This window comes from Festucalex cinctus, chromosome 3, assembly GCF_051991245.1.
Source record: "Festucalex cinctus isolate MCC-2025b chromosome 3, RoL_Fcin_1.0, whole genome shotgun sequence".
Lineage (NCBI taxonomy): Eukaryota > Metazoa > Chordata > Actinopteri > Syngnathiformes > Syngnathidae > Festucalex > Festucalex cinctus.
This window is the reverse complement of record NC_135413.1, coordinates 1,280,135-1,305,134: the sequence shown is the minus strand read 5'-3', so window position 1 is coordinate 1,305,134 and position 25,000 is coordinate 1,280,135. Positions and strand designations below refer to the sequence as shown.

Below are 25,000 nucleotides of genomic sequence, written 5' to 3'. Positions count from 1 at the left end.
TACACCTCACTTATATTGGCAGCTCCACTTCTCTGAGTTGTTTGCATTTGTTATTGACCTAGTAATTTAATAATCCTTATTAGAATCATACGGATTTGTTACATATCAAGCTGGAGTATTTGACTTTATTAATACAGATGGAAGCATTGGTTAGAGGTTATTCAAATGCACTTACCTTCTCCCAAACGTCCATTACTGTTGTCCTCCTCGAAGAGGGGAAAAATTAATATTAATGCGGACTTATAAAATGTCCAAAAAAAATATAATAAAATCAAAGCAAATGATAAGGACTTATAAAACGTCCAAAACAAAAATAAAATCAAAACAAATAATAAGGACTTATCAAACGTCCAAATATAAAAATAAAATCAAAAACAAATAATAAGGACTTATCAAACGTCCAAATATAAAAAATAAAATCAAAAACAAATAATAAGGACTTATCAAACGTCCAAAATAAAAATAAAATCAAAAACAAATAATAAGGACTTATCAAACGTCCAAATATAAAAATAAAATCAAAAACAAATAACAAGGACTTATGAAACGTCCAAAATAAAAATAAAATCAAAAACAAATAAAAATTAAAACAAACCAAACAAACTAATTAAATCACAATTAGTTTTTAAATCATTTTATTTGGACTTATAAAACGTCCCAAAAAAAAATAAAACCAAAAATAAATAAAATAAAGATTAAAACAAAACAATAAAATGATTGATTCAAAAATTGTCTTTTAAACAATTTTATTGACAATAATAAGACAACCAATATTAATCATCAAAATCACATTTAATGATAAAACTTTAAATCAATCAAAATAAAATAAAATAAAATAAAAACAGAAAATTAAGAATAATATAAACCTTTTACAAGAGCTTTCTGAGATTGATCATTTCTCAAAAAAGCTTAAGACCTGATTGACAATAATATGTTTTTGGCAAAAATAATTTTAAAGATATGAGAGTGTATTAAATGGCCCCTACCCTAACACGCGATTAGTCATTCATATCTTCCTATTATATATCATTATTGCTAAAAGATTTGTATATTACCAATCAGAGAAGAAGAATTCCAGTCAGCTAATCCAAGTCCTTCGTAAAAAATTCGAAGTCCCAGGCAGCTATAATCCTTCTTCGGGAATACACTCCTTTACCGACCACATCGCAGGGTGAAAAAAAAAGAGCCTCGATCGCAGCTGGTGACGGCTTTTTATCCCCTTGGGTGAGACCACTGACTTCTTCCGTGAATGTCCTTCCGCCTCCTCATATCAAAGCGCACTTGTTGGGACTCATTTCCAGTAATTTTCCACAGACGAGCCATGAAGATGAAGTCATACATTCTTTACAAATGTGTCATGGATATACAACGTTGAATGATGAGTCATACATGAAAATATGTCAAGGTCTTCAGCTCTATTCGACAATGATGAACGTTAAAATAAATAACATCATAGATATATTAATTAAGCAAGCATGAATAACATATATATACATGACATGTTAAATCCCAAATTCTCTCAGGGCACTTAACAGGTTAATTCTAATCTCTGTTGCACATCTTGTATATATCTTTGTTAAATCAAACAATACATACAGATAATCTTTTCAATGCAGTTACAGCAATATTATCAGCGATAAAAGACAGTATCACTTATAAATAAAAGAAAAGAGAAAAAAAGAAAAGACAGCAAAACTTCATAGTTGGCTTTCAATGTGCTACAAACATTGATCCAAAAATCAGGTTAACAATTGTCGAATATAGATTGTGTTGTGTATTATTATTTAATTCAGGATATCATTTATTTACACTCAATTTGTATCTTATATGGAATGTCCGGGCAATGCTGAGTGGGTGGCTTAGTCGTACAGGTTTGGCGGCATCTGGTGGTTACTTTGAGGAACTACAGCCAGAGGCCAAAGAATGATTCAGTCCTACAGACACCAATTGGTCTCTAACTAAGAATTGAGTCTAGCCCATTAATTTGCTATCTCATTTTACATGATATGGCGTTTCATCTGACCCACTCAATCTACTCAATTCAACACCCCCTCCTAGAGATCAATGGTGTCCAAACTGATCAACCGCAAAAGCCCCCAGCTCCAACCAGTCACCTGCATTCAACCCCCTTGTGTCATCCGGCAACGGAGACACCGGGGATTCAGAAGGCAAGGAGTCGGACGGAGGATCAGTAAGAGGAGACCACAGGCCAAGCTCACCTATCATCAGGGAGGGAGATGACCCTGTTCCACCCCCATCCTCGCCTTGCACACCCTCCAGGTCATCAGTGGTCGATGTAACCGTGGGGGAGGGTGATCTCAACAGTGGCATAACCTTACCAACTGGAACATCCTGTCGGGCGGCTCTGGGTTCCCCAGGCTCGTCATCCCGGTCCAGGAAGGGCGAGGAGGGCGTTACAGGCTCGTAGGGCCACTCATCCCGATTGGATCCGACCTGTCTCAAAGGAGTGGCGGCTTCACAGAAGCCAGCCAAGGTGTTGAATGTCAAGCGCCGAGCACCGTCAGGCAGGCGCCATATCAAGCGCATTAAAGGGAAAGTTCCCCCGATAAATTCACCCTCAACGTTAAAATAATAACGTATCTCTTTCAAGCGACTTTGAACCAAACCTTCCAACTTACTTGAGCCCGCGAGGTCAGCAAAGCCAGGCCATATCCAGGAACCACACTGGATATCAATGAAAAAATCACTGACGAAATTTAGAAAAAGCCCGTCTGGTATGAGCCACATTTCTCTACCCTCATCCTCTGCGGGCAAAGGATAGCAGCAATGTCCATAGAAAGCGTCCCCCACCACCCAAGCGGACGTGAGGAGATCACTTCCACAGAAGACACACTGCGGCTGATCCTGGTTATCCTGTTAAACACACATCCAAAATTCGACAATTCTTAGACCCGAGGGAAACCTAAAATATTGCGGCTCCCAATATATACATTCTAATCTTAGTCTAAGTTTCCATCCGCATCTACTCCATCAATGCGGAACACATCTACTACGGGAGAGCGAGGGTGTGGTCGCTCTTCCGAGTAGCGGAACCTCTTGGCGGGAGAGTAAAAAAAAACTACATAGATAAAAACCCAATTTACTAAAACCAAGTGGTCGACCAGACATAACCAAAGGAGAATTAAAATTATTCCCCACACTATTAATTTAGTTGTTCGCTATATCCGACACAACAATAAAAAAGCCATATTATAAAAATTATCCAATATTCCACTTCATTACTCACGTTTTGAAGGGCGCCTGGTCTTCCAATAATACCTTTACCCAAAGCATTACAAGCCATGGTTAGTTGTTGGTTACTGTTCCGCCAAAAGATTTCAGTGAGAAGTGAGGAAGTCAGGGCGAGGGCGTCTTATCTATAATTGGGTCGATCCCGCCCTTTTCTGAAGCCCATCCCCACTTCTCAATAATTTCCCCTTAGTCGGCCCCCCCATTTTTTCTGCAGCTCGTTGGCCAATAACTGAGCTTTAACCTTATTTGGTGAGGTTTTCTCTTTATAATTTCGGTGGGTAGATAATGCCAAAATCCCTCTTTTGATAACTGCAACAGCTATAACTGCTGACAGAACAATTCCTGACACTAGCAGGAACCATAGTCCTACATCATATAATAAACCATACAGCCCTGTACTTATCCCAATAACCGCGGTCTCTGCTACATCTTCTACAACTTCCACGGCTGTAGTGGCCACAGTTTTTACTACACCTTTTATTGCCAATCCTATCCTCTCATACCAAGTACATACATGTTCCCCCTTATGATCATATTCGTCACTGTGTCCACAATGCAGCCATCTTTCAGCAGGTTCGTGGCATGTGCCAGGGCCATAAATTTTATTAAATCCCAGCCAATCAAACCCTATAACTATATCCCCTTTACAAAGGGTCTTCCTAAATGCGTGACCTTCTAAGATCTGCATAATAGAGTCAGGAGGCTTGGGGATCATTCTTAATCCTACCATTTTGGATAAGTCATGATCTTTGTCCCATCGCGTACAATATTCTCTACCTGCAGCTTGACTCCGGATCCATTGATTACTATTATCCTTGATCCATACTGCCCCCTCATAGTTGGCATAATTCTCATCGCGATAACGTACATTACAAAAATTCTGAAATCGGGAGACTTTATAACAGGGTATACGTGCTAATATAATTGTGCATTCATTAAAATTTTTCACGGACTCTCCCCCCTTACACAACATTTCCCATGGTCTTGGATTAGCATATAAGGCTGGTCTTTCAATGTCAGGCCAAATATCGTTCTCTTTAGAGTACACCGTCGCCATATATTGATATTTAATCCAATAATTCTCCGACTCTCCTAAGCAAGGTATCACATCCTGAACCATCTCATCTTTATTGAGCCCCCACCACGTCTTATTCTCATCTCTCGTATGTCCTTCTTTCCATGCTTGGAGCACTCCTTTAATCGTTAGGTTTGTGTTCAACCCTTTACAGTTATATATCCAATGAGTCAAAGGTGGCGTTCCTGTCTCCACCAAGGGGCATTGCGGTGAAATTCCACTTATCCACTCCTTCCTATGCAATCTGTTATATATTCTCAATGTTATATATTGGTCAATTTTATCAAAATCCCCTTTTGGGACATTATGTAAATCATCCGGTGTAGGAATACGTTGAGCCCATATCCGTGCCCATATTATTTTTAACACATTTATTCCTAAAGTTTTATTAAAGGTTGATTTCAATATATATGTATCTCTTTTCCATATCCATGGAAAGGAATCATTTAGCCATACTTTATGTTTCACTCCTATTTTTTTTTATTTATCTAATGTATTTCCGGCATATAATTTAATAAAGGGATTCAGGATTAAATTTATATCACCCCTAAGCCCTATATCGGAGAGTGTAATTCTATTACCCTCATCTGTATAACAAAATATATGATAGGGCTCAAAACAATATTTTATTATATTCCAATCATAATGGCTATTATTATATGACTGGGCCTTTTCTAACATTAACTTGTATCCTGGCCGTCGCGTTATTATTAATTTTTTCTGTGATATTGATATAGGCTTTTTAAATTTTGTAAACCGACGTAATTTAAGAAATTTAGGTGACCTATCTGATGATGGAGTAGGAGTACCTGGCAAGTAATCTGTGGTCCCGTTGGTCCCTGGCTCCTCGCACCGAAAGGTTATACAGTTCCAATATCGTTCCCATGCCGGGCGAAATTCGGTATAGGTGTCATTCCGTGGGGCCGCCGGGTAGATAAAGTCAGGGGCGTCATGGTCTGTCTTCAACCAGTATCCACCTGTTGCATCTGGTAGTCTTGCACAATATTCGTTGAAGTATCAAGCAGGTTCTTCCTTCCCGATCTGGACCCAGTTTTTTCTGATGATTCTTTGTTCTTGCTTCTCCAGACATAACAAGGTAATATTGACTGTGAAGTCGCTTGTTGTGTTATCAACTCGTAGAATCACTGGATGTGCACACTTGCTTTTTGATTTCGCAGGATATATAATACTTCTTCTCAAGACCTCTAGGGTTTCATCATAATATGTGCTGTTAAAGGTGCGAAGATAGGAATTTATTACTGCTATCTTCTCCCTTCTCCATTCTATCCCACAGGGTTTTTCCTCGCCAGCACCGCAGGCTCCCTTCTTCCTTCTCCATTCTTCACAAACATGTTTCACCTCCACTTTCCAACACGTCTGATTGGTTATTTTAGTGGTGCTATGTCGTATTTCTATTAGGTCGAGGGGATTAATCGGGGCTGTGCTAGCGATGCTAGATTTTTGTCTCATCAAATAATATATCAAAAATATTACCATAAAACAAAGTTTGATAGTTATCAAAACCTTTCCATACCTCCAATTTTGTCGCTGGCGGTTAATAGCTTTAGGTTGTTCATCAACTGTGTCCGGTGGGTCTTCTAGCTTAGTACTAGAGCTTAGCTCTAGTATTACTAGCTTGTTATAACCTTGTTCTTCCTCCATCTCGTAGCTTCGTTTCATGCTTTTTTCTTTTGGTCTTGTCCTTTAAGGACTGTTGCGTTTTAACATCTCATTAGCTCCTCCTCCTTTTCTTGGGGGTTGGCCTTCATTATATCATTATCTTATCTTTTTATAAAAACTTATTTTCTGTTAAAATAGGCGGGGGGGGGGGGGGGGGGGTTCCCTTCTTAATTTATTGATAATCAATTTTCCTAGCTTTTTTGATCTTTTGACCACTTATCTTCATCATGTCTGGCCCTTCCCTCCATTCCGCCTTTGATCTCGCGGCTGGAGTTTCCAATACTTTACCCATCTCCATCTGTTCCTCCTGGGGAAAAACGGAATGAGGGGCCTTTCTACACTTTCTCACTAATTCCTTCCATCTAGGTGATTTATACTGACATGGATTTGCCTCGTTAAAACTAGGACATCCACGTAGCGACCAATGTCTTTTGTGGTCGCCGACTACATGTCCTTCACCGGTACAACCCGGGTATGGACATCCTTGCCACCATTTTTCCTTTGGGCGACTTTTAAGGTCAGATTTTCCCCTGACATGGGTCACTCGTTCTTGCCCGAGCCTTCCCTCATTTAATGAACTCGCATTAAGTTTTTCTAGCTTTTCTGTGGCCACCTGGGCTAATGCCATCATCTTCTCATTACCACTAGGCCTTATTTTTTCACTCTTTTCATCTCTATAGGTTCTACCACTATATATTCTTATCTGTGCACTATTATGGCACTCCCCATAAAAAATATATTTGGGGTGAAGCGGGGTGAGGGGTGTAAGGCGGAGAGTAAGTCCTTATTATTCCCCACTTTTGACACCACCTGTCTATTGTAGTGTTTTTGAAATGAGTTCCATTGTCAGTTCTTAACTCTCTCGGTATGCCTAACCACATACAACCCTCTTCCAGTGTTTTTAGTATGCTATTAGCATTCGCATTATGTATCGCTTTTAATCCAAAATGTCCTGACATCGAATCTATAAGCACAACAAGATACTTCTCACCTTTAGTGCCGTTTATTCCCATGGGGCCTGCTATGTCTATGCAAACTGATGCCCATGGAACAGTGCTTTTAATCGTCAATCCGTCCACTCGTTGCCCTCGGCGTCCTGCATTATACTTATTACACAAATCGCAATTTCGTATAACTGAACGGATTTTCTTTTCTGGGATCCAAAGTTCCAGTTTCTCCAGCTCTCTCTTTGTGTGCAAGGCACCTCCATGGCCTAGCGCTTCATGTACGGCCTTAGTCACCTCACACACAAACTCATCTGGGACCACTTTTCCTCCTTTGGGGGTATTGTCCCATTTTTCTGCTCCTATAATTACCAATCTTCTCTCTTGGACGTATTTATCTATTTCATCATTTCCTCTCCAGTGAGCCCCCTCCTTGACGTGGGCTTTCTGGTGAACAACATCGATAGTCATATTTAACCTTAACTCGGCTATTTTCTTCCATAACTCAGCATGAGCAATTTCTTTACTCCTCGCTCCTTCAAACCCATTTTCTTCCCAAATGGATAAGTCCTCTTTGAGCGCCTGGGCGCAATAGTGACTATCGGTTATAAGTCTTACTCGACTCACGTGTAATCTTATGGCCTCCAACAATCCTTCTAACACCGCTGTAGCCTCTCCTGCTTGGGCACTGCCAGGAGTCTGACCTTTCCTGCGGCATATCTCTTTACCATTGTGTTTCAGGATGAAGCCCCAGTGGGCATACTGGTCTTCACCCTTTTTGGATCCATCTATATATAGAATCCATTCATATGGTCTCTCCTCACTATTTACAGTATTCGCCTGTTTTTAGGGCCCGAGCAGTGACCGCTGCGAGGTCCCTATTGTTTTTGTAAAAATTATTATTATTATTATTATTATTATTATTAGGGCCCGAGCTGCGACCGCTGCGAGGTCCCTATTGTTTTTGTAAAAATTCTTCTTCTTCTTCTTCTTCTTCTTCTTCTTCTTCTTCTTCTTCTTCTTCTTCTTCTTCTTCTTCTTCTTCTTCTTCTTCTTCTTTTTTATTCTCCGCAAACAATCCCGATTTTGGGTACCTAAACATTCACGAAAACTCACCGAACTTTGCACACTCCTCAGGCCCGGCGAAAAATTTGATATTATGAAGTCGTCATAACAACGCGACTCTATAGCGCCCCCTAGCGTAGAAAAATAAAAACCAAGCCCGGCACGTTTGAGCTAGAGCAACAAAAATTGGCAGGCACGTGTAGCACCCCGAGACGCACAAAAAAGTCTATTGGGACCATGTAGCTAAAATGTACAGGAAGTGAGCTATGAATTTTTTAATGTCCAATTTTGGCCTATTTTGGCACATTCACTGTGGTCATGCTTTTTCCCCCTTTGCAAACATTTTTCATCCAATTGACTTCAAACTTGGCATTTATCATCTCAAGACCTGAGAGAACAACTGGGCAAAACATCTTGCCTTTTTGAAATACTATATGACGGGGGCGGGGCATCAAATATTGCCTTTAAAATGTCATTTGTCCAGAAAGAGCAAATGCTTAATAACTCCCATGTTCAAGCTCCAAAAAATCTCAAACTTCTCAGGCAATGATAGCCGCCACCCTGACTGCCTGGTGGAAGGCATTAGAAATTACAAACTCCCAATTGGCGCCCTGTGGGCTCTCTCCCATTTGGCATAACCCCGACTTTCAACTTAATAATCAGTCGTTCCATTTAAGCCTATGGGAGCAGAAAGGAATTACACACCTTCATCATCTTTTCTCAGATAATAAGTTTATATCGTATACAAACTTGGTCCAGAAATATGAAATAAAAAAGGGAAATTTCTTACATTATCTGCAAGTTAAAAATATGGTTAAGAAACAAATCCCAACACTTCAGGATACGCTCCAACTGCCTGTCTTAGCTAAAGATATTATAAAGCTTTCTCCAACAACAATAAAGAAAATATCAAAAATATATAAGTTATTTTTATACGCAAATAAAACGTATTTACCGACTTTAAAATGGGAAAAAGACTTGTCTATAGTTCCGGAACCAGACTTTTGGACCCAAATCTGTGAAAATGTATTTAAAATGACCAAACAGACAAATTTGCAACTTATCCAATATAAGATACTTCATAGAACATATATTACACAATATATGATGAAAAAAATGGGACTCTCTGACTCCGACATTTGTCTCCAGTGCTCACAAAACACTGCCGATACTTATCTTCATGCTTTATGGTCATGTACTCCAGTGCTGCATTTCTGGACTAAAATCTTGGAAAAGCTCGCTGATATATTAAACTGTAGGCTTCCTTTATCTCCAAGATTGTGTTTACTAGGTGAATTAACAATAACTGAGCTACCATGTAAACAATCTCAATCTATATTTATAGCCCTTACTATTGCTAAAAAAATAATCCTTGTCAATTGGAAAAATAAACAATCTCTAAATATCGACCACTGGTTAAACTTACTAATAAATTATATCTCAATGGAAAAAATCTCTGCCTTAAATAAAAATCAGGTATCAAGATTTAAACAAATATGGTCTATGTACATAGAATATTTTAATCTCAATTTGGCAACTTAATCCTGCCAAGATTCTGCCTGTTAACGAGAGCCACCACATCGTTACAACTTCTGTTTTCGCTGCTTCTGTATTTGGTATTTTGTATCTGATTGTTTTTATTTTTATATAGTCAGGAACCTAGTTGCTGCTAGTGGGCTCGAGCATACCACACTATACGACACTATACTCAATAACTCCTTAAGATCTATTTCTAGTGGGCACTAAGCATCAACACTTGGTGTTACTGCATGCTAATTAGTCAATTTTCTTGACGCCGTCCCCTGTGGTCGGGCGGGGGTGGTTCTGCCCCCTCACGTCCAAGGGGAGGGGTGAGTTGGGGCGGGGAGCCATCAGAGGGGATGGACTGCAGTGCCTGGCAGCGCTGTGGTCCCCCCCATTTGTGTCCCTGCCCCACCACTTTGTCCCTCCATTCCCTTTTTTAATGCACCACACATATACATATTCATTTTTTGGGGGGGGATACGGGTGTGTCGGAGTAGGGGAAATTTTTTCCCTCTACTCCGACTCACCTGCTCCCAATTTTAATGCACCACACGCACACACTTGTATATACACTGGGTGGGGCCACATTCACGGTGTAAGGGTAGAGCTCGCCAGTCGGCGAGCTGGCGGACTCAGTAACAGGGTTAGGTGTCACTAGTACTCTGGCGTGACGACCGTGGCCTCTCCCCACCGGGCTCGGTGTTCTGGTGTTCCGCCTTCTCCCCTGGAAGCCTCCTCTGCTTCCCCCCTCCCGCTGCTGTGCAAATCTCGCGCGGCTGGAGGTGGGGTGGGCACATCTTCCCTCTCTGCGCTGCTGCCCGGTGCCGGTTTCCGGGGGGGGGGTTGGGGGGTTCTCGCGGGGGGCCGGGTTCGCGGGGGGGGTGGCGGCCGTCGGGGGGGGGGGGGGGGGGCGGCTTGTTTGGGGGGGGGTGGAGGTATGGGTGGGTGGGGGGTTGGGTGCTGGGGGTCGGGGTGTGTTCGGGGGTTTGGGGGTCGGGGGTGGTGGGGCCTGGGTCGTGGTGGATGGCGGGTTTGGGTGGGGTGCGGGGGGGTCGTGGGGGGATGGGGGCTGGGGACCGGTGGGGCGCTGTGGGGGCCCGCTGGGCCTCGTTCTGCGGCCTTGGGCTCGGGGGTGTGGGCCGGGGCTGGGGCGGGGGTGTTCCGGGTGTCTGGGTCGGCTCGCCGACCGGTGTCCGCTCGGGTGGCTTGGGGGTGGCCTTGGTGCTGCCGCGGCCTGGGGATTCCGGGGGGGGGGGTGCTCGCTTTGCTGGACCGCGGTTGACGGCTTCTTTCTTTGGTGGTGGTCCTTATGCATGCCAGATCCGTCGCACCAGCATCTACTGAAACTCAACAGAAGTACCCTCTCCCTCCCACAGCCCCTTGAATCAGTTGGTGCTGGTGTCTGTGGTTCTCACTTTGCTTTATCTATCCTTCCCTCCTTCCTCTCTTTAGTTTTTCCCCTGGTCACTTGAGATCTTAATTTATTAGAAGTATGAGGTTTCTGGGGTTGGCATAAGACTCTGGTTTTGTAACCACGCAGGAGGGGTCTTGTTGGTGCTGGACTTCACTTTGATGGATTGGATGTACTGGCTTCTATGGATCTCACTCTGCCTTATCGATCCTTCCCTCCTTCCTCTCTTTAGTTTTTCCTCTGGTCTCTTGAGATCTCGCTAAATTTGCTGGAATTTAGAGGCTTCCGGGGTTGGCGTAAGACTTTGATTTTGTAATCATGAGGAAGGCAGGAGGTGTTTGGTCGGTGCTGGATTTCACTTTGATTTACCTTTCTTTTCTCTTTATTTCTTTTTTTTTCTGACCTTTTCTCTGGTCTCCTGACCATTTAAACCTCACGACTCTGGCAAGATTCTGAAGTACCTGGTTAAGGCGAAGGGTAATGGGATATTTATAAGGTTTTAGGTGAATGAATGAGTATAAATTTATACGTATTTGCACGCACGCGCACGCACGCAAACGCACACACGCAAACGCACACACGCAAACGCACGCACGCACGCAAACGCACGCACACATACACACAAAAAAAAAAAAAAAAAAAAATCTCAAACTTCTCAGGCAACGTAATAGTCACGGCCTGAAAACATCTATATGATAAAATTCAGTTATACATATAGCGCCACCTAGTGGTTACAATAAATGTCATACTTTACGTTTTTAGCTACTGTGCTGAGCTTGTTGAAGGGATCCATTTGAAAATTGGTCAGAAAAGCCTTAAGATGTTGATCATGCCCCACACCGAATATTGTAACTTTTCGCCAAAGGGCGTGGCCGCTACGGTGACGCAAAGTCTGAAGATTTTTCGTGAAAATAAAAGCTGCATTAACTTGACCGAGATGATCCTATCTTCTCAAAATTTCACACATTTGATGAGAGTCCAGCCCTAAAGACATCTACTGACTTATATTTCATCTAACTGATAGCGCCACCTAGTGGCAATTTTTTTTCTTACGAATTTTCTTCTACGTTTTTCTCCAAACACGTTAACTGGACCTACCTCATATTTGCTCAGATGAGGGTTTCGGCCTTCATGATGTCACAACACGAAGTTTGTGAGTTTTCGCGAATTGCTGTGGGTGTGGCTAAGCGCTGTTCGCCAAGAAAACAACGCCAGTTTTGAGGGTCTAAACATGCACAGAAACTCATGAAACTTGGCACACACATCTGGCCTGGTAAAATGAGCCATATTTTATTGTTGATTGTGCTATTTTTACAAAAATGACTCAATAGCGCCCCCTAGAAGTTTTTAACAAAGCAGCCCCGGTTGTACGTTTAAGCAAGAACGACGAATATTTTTAGGTGTATGAGGGAGCCCAAGACCTACAAAAAAAGTCTCTTGGACCCATATGCTAAAATGAACAGGAAGTGAGCTACGAATTTTTGAATGTCCCATTTTTGACAATTTTTGCACATTCACAGGGGGCAGACTTTTGCCCACTTCTCCTACACGTTTCATCTGACTGAGTTAAGACTTGACCTGGACCATGTCAAGACCTGAGCCAACGACAGGGGGAAAAATCTTGACCTTTCGAAATACTATATGATGAAGGCGGGGCATCAAAATTTGTGTTTCGCACTGAAAAAGGATATGCTTAATAACTCCCCGGTACATGCTCCAAAAAATCCCAAACTTGACATGTATGTTTATCGTCAAGGCCTGAAGCTATCTCTATGACAACATTCAGTTATATATGCAGCGCCACCTAGCCCTTGAGGCATAAAAAAAAAATACCCCACATACGGTATTTTGTACAAAAAATGTAAACTCATTCTAAGTGTGATAACTAAGTCATTTATGAATATTCTTTTAGTTTCCACCACTCAAAATGTTCACTGGCATCAGACTTATCCAAACATATATATATTTTTATTTATTTTTGATAGCCTCTGTGGACATTAAAAGCAATATCGTGAATGAAGGATATGCTTAATAACTCCACGGTACATGCTCCAAAAAAAATCCCACACTTGACATGTATGCTTATAATCAAGGCCTGAAGGTATCTCGATGACAACATTCAGTTATAAATACAGCGCCACCTAGCCCTTGAGGCTTATATAAAAAAAAAAACCCACATACGGTATTTTGTACAAAAAAATGTAAACTCATTCTAAGTGTGATGACGAAGTCATTTCTGAATATTCTTTTAGTTTCACCACTCAAATTGTTCACTGGCTTCACACCGATCCAAACGTATGTACGTTTCCATTTTGTTTTATTCATTTTTGATTGCCCCTTTGGACAATAAAAGTAACATTGTGCAATGAGTACAACGAGCGATGATGTATATATACACTTTTACAAAAAAACCAATCAGGGCAACTCATTGCCTAAAAATAAAAAAGGACGCTGATTTTTGCAGGTCTTAACAATCACCAAAACTCGTTGAGCTTGACACACACTGGCAAAAAAAATATTCTACATGTAAACGTTTATTATGCCATTTTCAAAGAAATTTTGCTTCCAATATGCCAGTACCCCAACGTGCCAGCACCCTGACGTGCAAGTACCCCAACGTGCAAGGACTCCAACGTGGCCCGGGCTGCGAGGGCCCTTTATAGCTGCTCGCAGCTCTAGTTAGGGCCCGAGCAGCGACCGCTGCGAGGTCCCTATTGTTTTTCGTTCGAATTATTATTATTATTATTATTATTATTATTATTAGGGCCCGAGCAGCGACCGCTGCGAGGTCCCTATTGTTTTTGTAAAAATTATTATTATTATTATTATTATTATTATTATTATTATTATTCTTTATTCTCCGCAAACGATCGCGATTTTGGTTACCTAAACATTCACGAAAACTCACTGAACTTTGCACACTCCTCAGGCCCGGCGAAAAATTTGATATTATTAAGTCGTCATAACAATGCGACTCGATAGCGCCCCCTAGCGTAGAAAAATAAAAACCAAGCCCGGCACGTTTGAGCTAGAGCAACAAAAATTGGCAGGCACGTGTAGCACCCCGAGACGCACAAAAAAGTTTATTGGGACCATGTAGCTAAAATGTACAGGAAGTGAGCTATGAATTTTTTTATGTCCAATTTTGGCCTATTTTGGCACATTCACTGTGGTCATGCTTTTTCCCCCTTTGCAAACATTTTTCATCCAATTGACTTCAAACTTGGCATTTATCATCTCAAGACCTGAGAGAAAAACTGGGCAAAACATCTTGCCTTTTTGAAATACTATATGACGGGGGCGGGTCATCAAATATTGCCTTTAAAATTCATTTGTCCAGAAAGAGCAAATGCTTAATAACTCCCATGTTCAAGCTCCAAAAAATCTCAAACTTCTCAGGCAACGTAATAGTCACGGCCTGAAAACATCTATATGATAAAATTCAGTTATACATATAGCGCCACCTAGTGGTTACAATAAATGTCATACTTTACGTTTTTAGCTACTGTGCTGAGCTTGTTGAAGGGATCCATTTGAAAATTGGTCAGAAAAGGCTTAAGATGTTGATCATGCCCCACACCGAATATTGTAACTTTTCGCCAAAGGGCGTGGCCGCTACGGTGACGCAAAGTCTGAAGATTTTTCGTGAAAATAAAAGCTGCATTAACTTGACCGAGATGATCCTATCTTCTCAAAATTTCACACATTTATTGAGAGTCCAGCCCTAAAGACATCTACTGACTTATATTTCATCTAACTGATAGCGCCACCTAGTGGCAATTTTTTTTATTACGAATTTTCTTCTACGTTTTTCTCCAAACACGTTAACTGGACCTACCTCATATTTGCTCAGATGAGGGTTTCGGCCTTCATGATGTCACAACACGAAGTTTGTGAGTTTTCGCGAATTGCTGTGGGTGTGGCTAAGCGCTGTTCGCCAAGAAAACAACGCCAGTTTTGAGGGTCTAAACATGCACAGAAACTCATGAAACTTGGCACACACATCTGGCCTGGTAAAATGAGCAATATTTTATTGTTGATTGTGCTATTTTTACAAAAATGACTCAATAGTGCCCCCTAGAAGTTTTTAACGAAGCAGCCCCGGTTGTACGTTTAAGCAAGAACGCCGAATATTTTTAGGTGTATGAGGGAGCCCAAGACCTACAAAAAAGTCTCTTGGACCCATATGCTAAAATGAACAGGAAGTGAGCTACGAATTTTTGAATGTCCCATTTTTGACAATTTTTGCACATTCACAGGGCGCAGACTTTTGCCCACTTCTCCTACACGTTTCATCTGACTGAGTTAAGACTTGACCTGGACCATGTCAAGACCTGAGCCAACGACAGGGGGAAAAATCTTGACCTTTCGAAATACTATATGATGAAGGCGGGGCATCAAAATTTGTGTTTCGCACTGAAAAAGGATATGCTTAATAACTCCCCGGTACATGCTCCAAAAAATCCCAAACTTGACATGTATGTTTATCGTCAAGGCCTGAAGCTATATCTATGACAACATTCAGTTATATATGCAGCGCCACCTAGCCCTTGAGGCATAAAAAAAAAATACCCCACATACGGTATTTTGTACAAAAAATGTAAACTCATTCTAAGTGTGATAACTAAGTCATTTATGAATATTCTTTTAGTTTCCACCACTCAAAATGTTCACTGGCATCAGACTTATCCAAACATATATATATTTTTATTTATTTTTGATAGCCTCTGTGGACATTAAAAGCAATATCGTGAATGAAGGATATGCTTAATAACTCCACGGTACATGCTCCAAAAAAAATCCCACACTTTACATGTATGCTTATAATCAAGGCCTGAAGGTATCTCGATGACAACATTCAGTTATAAATACAGCGCCACCTAGCCCTTGAGGCTTATATAAAAAAAAAAAACCCACATACGGTATTTTGTAGGGGTGTTAAAAAAAAATCGATTCGGCGATATATCGCGATACTACATCGCGCGATTCTCGAATCGATTCAATAATCGGCAGAATCGATTTTTTTTTTTTTTTTTTTTTTTTTTTTAGGATTCACACCTTGAGCATGGAAGAATGTTATATGAACGGAACATTAAGCCTTAATATTTTATTTTAATGCTGTTCAAACATGAAACAAATTACAACCTCTATAAGACTGAATTTTCAGATAAATAATACATTTTCATATAAATCTTACACTCTAAAAGCTTACTGATTAGTGTTTTCTAAATTTGAATGGAAAAAAATCGCAACAATCGACTTATAAATTCGTATCGGGATTAATCGGTATCGAATCGAATCGTGACCTGTGAATCGTGATACGAATCGAATCGTCAGGTACGAGGCAATTCACACCCCTAGTATTTTGTACAAAAAAATGTAAACTCATTCTAAGTGTGATGACTAAGTCATTTCTGAATATTCTTTTAGTTTCCATCACTCAAATTGTTCACTGGCTTCACACCGATCCAAACGTATGTACGTTTCCATTTTGTTTTATTCATTTTTGATTGCCCCTTTGGACAATAAAAGTAACATTGTGCAATGAGTACAACGAGCGATGATGTATATATACACTTTTACAAAAAATACCAATCAGGGCAACTCATTGCCTAAAAATAAAAAAGGACGCTGATTTTTGCAGGTCTTAACAATCACCAAAACCCGTTGAGCTTGACACACACTGGCAAAAAAAATATTCTACATGTAAACGTTTATTATGCCATTTTCAAAGAAATTTTGCTTCCAATATGCCAGTACCCCAATGTGCCAGTACCCTAACGTGCAAGTACCCCAACGTGCAAGGACTCCAACGTGGCCCGGGCTGCGAGGGCCCTTTATAGCTGCTCGCAGCTCTAGTTATTATTCTTCTTCTTCTTCTCCGTAAACGATAGCATTTTTGAGGACCTAAACATTCACGAAAACTCACCAAACTTTGCACACTCCTCAGGCCCGGCGAAAAATTTTATATTATGAAGTCGTCATAACAACGCGACTCTATAGCGCCCCCTAGCGTAGAAAAATAAAAACCAAGCCTGGCACGTTTGGCTAGAGCAACAAAAATTGGCAGGCACGTGTAGCACCCCGAGATGCACAAAAAAGTCTATTGGGACCATGTAGCTAAAATGTACAGGAAATGAGCTATGAATTTTTTTATGTCCAATTTTGGCCTATTTTGGCACATTCACTGTGGTCATGCTTTTTCCCCCTCTGCAAACATTTTTCATCCAATTCATATCAAACTTGGCATTTATCATCTCAAGACCTGAGAGAACAACTGGGCAAAAAGTCTTGCCTTTTAGAAATACTATATGATGGGGGCGGGGCATCAAATATTGTCTTTAAAATTTCATTTGTCCAGAAAGAGCAAATGCTTAATAACTCCCATGTTCAAGCTCCAAAAAATCTCAAACTTCTCAGGCAACGTAATAGTCACGGCCTGAAAACATCTATATGATCAAATTCAGTTATACATATAGCGCCACCTAGTGGTAACAATAAATGTCATACTTTACGTTTTTAGCTACTGCGCTGAGCTCGTTGAAGGGATCCAGTTGAAAATTGGTCAGAAAAGCCTTAAGATGTTGATCATGCCCCACACCGAATATTGTAACTTTTCGCCAAAGGGCGTGGCCGCTACGGTGCCGCAAAGTCTAAAGATTTTTCGTGACAATAAAAGCTGCATTAACTTGACCGAGATGATCCTATCTTCTCAAAATTTCACACATTTGATGAGAGTCCAGCCCTAAAGACATCTATGAACTTATATTTCATCTTACTGATAGCGCCACCTAGTGGCAATTTTTTTTCTTACTAATTTTCTTCTACGTTTTTCTCCAAACACGTTAACTGGACCTACCTCATATTTGCTCAGATGAGGGATTCGGCTTTCATGATGTCACAACACGAAGTTTGTGAGTTTTCGCGAATCGCTGTGGGCGTGGCTAAGCACTGTTCGCCAAGAAAACAACGCCAGTTTTGAGGGTCTAAACATGCGCAGAAACTCATGAAACTTGGCACACACATCTGGCCTGGTAAAATGAACAATATTTTATTGTTGATTGTGCTATTTTTACAAAAATGACTCAATAGCGCCCCCTAGGAATTTTTAATGAAGCAGCCCCGGTTGTACGTTTAAGCAAGATCTACGAAAATTTTTAGGTGTATGAGGGAGCCCAAGACCTACAAAAAAGTCTCTTGGACCCATATGCTAAAATGAACAGGAAGTGAGCTACGAATTTTTGAATGTCCCATTTTTGACAATTTTTGCACATTCACAGGGGGCAGACTTTTGCCCACTTCTCCTACAGGTTTCATGTGACTGAGTTAAGACTTGACCTGGACCATGTCAAGACCTGAGCCAACGACAGGGGGAAAAATCTTGACTTTTCGAAATACTATATGATGAAGGCGGGGCATCAAAATTTGTGTTTCGCACTGAAAAAGGATATGCTTAATAACTCCCCGGTACAGGCTCCAAAAAATCCCAAACTTGACATGTATGTTTATCGTCAAGGCCTGAAGCTATCTCTATGACAACATTCAGTTCTATATGCAGTGTCACCTAGCCCTTGAGGCATAAAAAAAAATACCCCACATGCGGTATTTTGTACAAAAAATGTAAACTCATTCTAAGTGTGATAACTAAGTCATTTATGAATATTCTTTTAGTTTCCACCACTCAAAATGTTCACTGGCATCAGACTTATCCAAACATATATATTTTATTTTTTATTTTTGATAGCCTCTGTGGACATTAAAAGCAATATCGTGAATGAAGGATATGCATAATAACTCAACGGTACATGCTCCAAAAAAAATCCCACACTTGACATGTATGCTTATAATCAAGGCCTGAAGGTATCTCTATGACAACATTCAGTTATAAATACAGCGCCACCTAGCCCTTGAGGCATAATATATAAAAAAAAAAAACGCATACGGTATTTTGTACAAAAAATGTAAACTCATTCTAAGTGTGATAACTAAGTCATTTATGAATATTCTTTTAGTTTCCACCACTCAAATTGTTCACTGGCTTCACACCGATCCAAACATATGTACGTTTCCATTTTGTTTTATTCATTTTTGATTGCCCCTTTGGACAATAAAAGAAACATTGTGCAATGAGTACAACGAGCGATGATGTATATATACACCTTTACAAAAAATACCAATCAGGGCAACTCATTGCCTAAAAATAAATAAGGACGCTGATTTTTGCAGGTCTTAACAATCACCAAAACCCGTTGAGCTTGACACACACTGGCAAAAAAAATATTCTACATGTAAACGTTTATTATGCCATTTTCAAAGAAATTTTGCTTTCCATATGCCAGTACCCCAACGTGCCAGTACCCTAACGTGCAAGTACCCCAACGTGCAAGGACCCCAACGTGGCCCGGGCTGCGAGGGCCCTTTATAGCTGCTCGCAGCTCTAGTTTAGACATGGATTTCGCTGGTCCTATCTCTAGGTCAGGGTCAAGCAGGATATCTTCCCATCTCCCCCATCTCACATTCGTCGCTTTAGTACTTTCTAGTGTATCTTTACGCAGGTATCGATGTACTTGACTCTGCGTAATAACTTTTATACCTTGTCCTTGGGCTAGATCTTTTAATGTTCCCCAATATTTAGCAAGAACCGCTAATTCTCTCTCCTCCTGGGGAAACTTTTTCTCAACATTATCTATAGTATAAGTCCATAGTGTCACTAAGCCGGCACCTTCATTACTAACACTTACCATTGCATTATCTTCATCACATTGTATCTCGGCAACCAACCTGACTTCCAAGCTTCTCGGTTCGAGGCGTATAGCATTTTTTACTGCGTTTTTAAGCCCTTCTAAATTCTCTTGGTCTTTAGCTGACCAAGGCCAATCTTTTGTTTTCTTTTCGTTAGGATTCTTACGCAATCGGGCATAAAGGGGTCTCGCAAATTTCTGATAATACGGAACATGATCTCGAACATAATTACACAGTCCTAAGATTTTCTGTAGCTCGTTCTCGGACGTTGGAGGCAAAATCTGTTCTATTTTCTCTCGATACGCTTGCGACAGCCCCAAGTCTTCAGACACTTGGAATCCCAAGTAATCTACCTCAAACCTGGCCAGCTGACACTTCTTAAGATTTAGTTTTAATCCTGCCTCCGTCACTCGTTCGATTACGGCCTGCAGAATCTCCAAATGTTACTCCTCCGTGTCACTAGCGATGAACACATCATCGATGTAAACTGTGACTGGGAGACCTTCCAAAATATGCAAGACAGCTGATTGAAATACATTCGGGGAGTTCTTATATCCTTGCGGCAACCTCTGCCAAACGTATGCTTTTCCTTTATGCGTAAACGCTGTTTTCCCTTGTGATGCTTTGGCAATTCTCAGGGAAAAGAATCCATTTGCAAGGTCAATACATGATTTATACTTCTTTATTCTTAATGTTTTTAAAGACGCCTGGGGGTTTATGAGGCTCGCTCGGTTAGCCACCGTTCGGCGGTTTAGAGCTTTAAAGTTAATGACTGGCCTCCATCCCCCTCCTACCGCTTCAGGTTTTTTAACAGCTTGAATTGGGCTATTGGTAATAGGGTTTAGTTCTTCACGAATAATGCCAAGTGCTAATAATTCTTTTACAATTACCTCCATTTCGGCCACTGCTCCGGGGTTGAGGGGATATTGCCTCACTGGCGGATGTACCCCCCCAATTATAATATGCACATAATTTGCGCCCAAATCACCGCAATCATTCTTAAAATGTGCGATGGCGGCTTTGTCTAGAATTTCACCTAATTTCTTTTTCCCTTCCAGTGTTAATACACTGTCTTGGATTTGTTGGGCTTTTACGGCAGGTACATCTACTGATTTATACCATTCTTGGTCGGGTATTATTTTTGTAGGGCCTACTTTCACTAATTTAGGTTTTAGTTTTTCCCATCTCTTTTTCGCAACTTGCCTTTTATTTTTAGGTATCTTCATTTCTTCTGTATCTTTTAATGTCAACAAATTGTATGGTCCTAACACCCACACAATTCCCTTCCAAATCCCTCCCGGCATTTTGGCAATCGAGCCATCAGCTACCATTACTTTTAGGTGTCCGATTCGTTTTAAGGCTCTACGGGTCATGGACACCTCGGCCCCTGTGTCTACTAAATAGGGCACTCCCTCCACCTTAGCATAAAGGTTATCCCCTATTCTGTAAACCCCTTCTAGGGTGACCCGTGCCTTTGTTTCCATTATTTCCCAGGCCCCCCGGAGGCTGCAGCCTTGCGAGCCTCGAGGAAGGCCTTCCTTTCTTCTGGGTTCAGTTTGTCAAATTCTTCTTTGGGCATATATGCTGGACCTGGTCTTCGCACTGCTGGCTGTTGTCTTGGTTGGGGCCTCGTCTGCTGTCCTGGCTGGGTGGCCTGTCTCTGATTCCAGTTCGTTCTCTGCTGCTGAGGTCTCACGTAGGGGACAGTCTGAACTGGTTGCTGAGCTCCCTGCTGGACCTGCTGTTCGCTCCCTCGGGTGCGACTAGCAACTGGTCCAGTTCTCCTTTTCTCAGCGTTATGCTTAGTTAGGCGATCCCACTTCTTAACGGAGGCTTCAATTTTCAGCGTCGTGCCATTTGGGGCCATTTTCACAAAGACAGCTTCGTTCCCTCTGTCCTTGACAATCATTCGCAGCACTTTGATATACCTATTTGGAGATATAACTTCCTTAATTTTGTGCCACACATTTAGCAGTGAAACGTCCCTTTTGAGTTGCTCTCTAGCCCTGCTAATATGGGCATCTTCATCCTCATCTTCGCCGTCCACCCATCTTTCGTAGACCTGTTGTGGTGTTTCGTTTGGTCCGACAGGGCTAGCGATGATGTACTGAAGCCATAGTTTCTTAGCACCATCTCCTCCTGGGGCGTCTCTAATCATAGGCCATGTCTCAACTAAATACTCTTTAGCTGTCTCTAGCCTACCTTTTTGGCGAACCAACTCCTTCAAGGTCTTAAATTGTTGCACCTCCCCCTCCATGTCATGTGGTTGGGGCACTGGGTTTGGTACTATTGTAGTTGATCCCAGCTGTGTCACATATTGGGACTGTTGGTTCAAAGAGGTTCTTGGGGCGGCTGGTACCGTTACAGTAACCGCTGCTCCATCGTTATCAGAACCTGAATTTAGGTCATCGTCGGCTCTCAGCTCACATTTTGCTTTATTATTTATTGCTTTTTTAAGCCTTCTCAACATACAATCATGTGCCACCGCCACGTAGCCATCCCTGAAATTCTTAGTCAGGTCTTGGTGAATTAATAATGTGGTATATGGCGGAGCCTGTAAAATGTTAATAGCCTCGCGATAAATTATTTGCATAGTTAGAGGCATTTTACTATCTAGCTTATTGAGCCAGGCAGGTGGATAGGGGCGATCTACTTGCCCTGCCTCGGGTACGTAAGCTATGCGGTTTTAGTGATCTATCTGTTATTATCACTATAGCATCCCCCCGTATTTGCCAGGGGCTTCCCACATAGTGGCACAATATTACACCATTCCCGATTGAAACCTTTTTTGTTTCCTCCGGCAGCCCACCCAGGGGCGCCGTTCTTATCAGGGGAGTCATTTTTACAATTTTTCCTGGGCTTTCATTTTCTGATGCTCCTGCATCCTCCTCATGGACACATGAGCCCATATTAACAAAGCCCTCTTCACCAACGGCCTCAGCTGGCCTTTTCCGCATTTTTTGTAACTCTTTCTGCTTTTGATCAAATCCCGACTGCTCCCAGAGGTTGAAGCTTAATTCTTCAGCCCCCTTGGGATTTGCTAATTCCACCCTTATCTGCATTTTCTCAGCGAGGGATTTAATCGTAGAGTCCCACTGGACTCCGGTGCTAGTTACTTCCACTACGTTATACACATCCAACAACACAGTCCACCAGTGGACCCAAAGGCCCACCGTCCCAGAGGTGCATCCCTCCTGGGGGTGGTTTACAACTACTGTTGCTATGCCCATTACTTCGGGAGATTCACTCACAAACACCCCCGTTTCCTTCACCGACCTTTCCACCTCAGCTGCGAGGTCGGTAGGACGGATTGAAGGGTTGTTTATTTCCAGGTGCCTTCTTGCTCCTGGTGGCCATCGATCTACACCCTCGCCCAGTAGCATAACCACTACTGGTATATCTGGTTGTTCTAGAGGATGGAGTGCAGGCATTAACCCTGCTACCCCCTCTGTAGGGCTGGGGGGCTTTCCCCTCCCATTTCTCCCTATTATTCTTTCCATTACTTCACTAGCGTGTTCTATAGCCCGCTTTGCTTTCTTATTGTAGGAGTGGAGCTATCTATTTCCGAAGCCTTCCCCGCGCGCTTTGGGTTCAGGGACGTACTTTAGCTCCTGGTTACTCAGCTCCGTACCCGTGTATGTTGCCTCTACCTCTATCGGGACTACCGCCTTCGGGTTTCCTACCTTTACTCGTCGGCGGATGTCCTCTCTCAAACGGTGGGGTGTGTTGTCCTTTCGGGTCGGTTGTAATCCTTCCCGCTTCTCTTCTCCGGGATCTGGATGTCTTCTTGTTCCAATGGACACGTCTGCTAGGAACCGAAAAAGGCTGCCTCCACTAGAACATTAGTCTAGTGGAAACACCTACCTTCTCTCCTTGGTTCTCAACGACTTTCTTCTTGTGCCAATGGACACTCCTGTCAGGAACCGAAAAAGGCTGCTTCCACTAGAACATTAGTCTAGTGGAAACCCCTACCTTTTCTCCTTGGTTCTCGACGACTTTCTTCTTGTGCCAATGGACACTCCTCTCAGGAACCGAAAAAGGCTGCTTCCACTAGAACATTAGTCTAGTGGAAATCCCTACCTTTTCTCCTTGGTTCTCGACAACTTTCTTCTTGTGCCAATGGACACTCCTGTCAGGAACCGAAAAAGGCTGCTTCCACTAGAACATTAGTCTAGTGGAAATCCCTACCTTTTCTCCTTGGTTCTCGACAACTTTCTTCTTGTGCCAATGGACACTCCTGTCAGGAACCGAAAAACTTAAAATTTTTTCAAAAACTCCAGGAGAAAAGGCAAGAGACAGGGAATCAGGGTTAGGTTTGCAGCGTCAGCCTCTGACACTGAGTCCGCTATCCAAGAAAAGGGACTATAAATATTTTCAGGCACCCCGCAATAACTAAGCAAAGAGTATGGTAGTTTTGCTATAAATGGATACCTGAGATAACAAACCAATAAAATGGGCAACCGCTCCCAATATGGAAAGCCTAAATAGCGCAAACCATAGTTTAACATCACAAGTCTAGAAGAGACTGCCTCTCTCCGAGCAGCCTCTCAACATTAACTCTAACTGTTCAAGCCCTCCTTCTTTTTGTGGACTGGCCTGAACCACCCCTTGACTCAGCCCCTCCCTCAGGAAAGCGCGGCGCAGCGCGCTCTGCCAAGTACACTATCAGTACCTTCACAGCTGACCAGAGCAGCAGGTCGCTGTTAAAGCCCATTCACTTTGAATGGCCTTCTCACACTCAACCTCTTTTAGAGTGCAAGTCTCCTGGGGGAGCCAGTCACCGTTTCTTTAACACAAAATAGTACAATCAACTTCAACTCAAAAATCACACTAGATTTTCACAATTAAAGAAGCTCTTTTCCATGAAACACTATTCATCAAAGAGACTATTTTGTGTTAGCTCAGGGTCGTATGACATGACAATTTATCAGCGAGTTCGCTATCAGCTCTAAACACCGTGCCCTCCGCTCAGAGCCGCGCTCACTCGGGTTCCTGTTTGGGCCTCGATCGATCCCGATTTTGACAAAAATGAGTCAATCGAAGCCCCACGTTGGGCGCCACATGTCAACTTCCGCTTACCCGCAGGACTTAAATCGGGAAATATGTCCTGATCGACTCTCCAACTAAAGGGTTAGAAATTCCCCTTTGTCCTCACCAGCTCTAAGGCGTCAGCGTGAGGAGACGGGAATTAAATAAGCCGATATATCAAAGTGGATTCACCTAGGTTTGTTCACTGTCTTCTTATCATGAGGCCAATCCGTTTTCATACACCTATCAATCCTGAGTGAATAACCACACACACAGAGC

The 25,000-nt window shown here is 42.0% G+C and overlaps 1 protein-coding gene across 7 annotated transcripts in view; it reads left to right on the top strand.

Moving 5' to 3' along the window:
• cdk10 (cyclin dependent kinase 10) overlaps positions 1-25,000 on the top strand; it is a 175,147-nt gene that overhangs the window by 43,951 nt on the left and 106,196 nt on the right. The gene's annotated exons all lie outside the window — the stretch shown is intronic.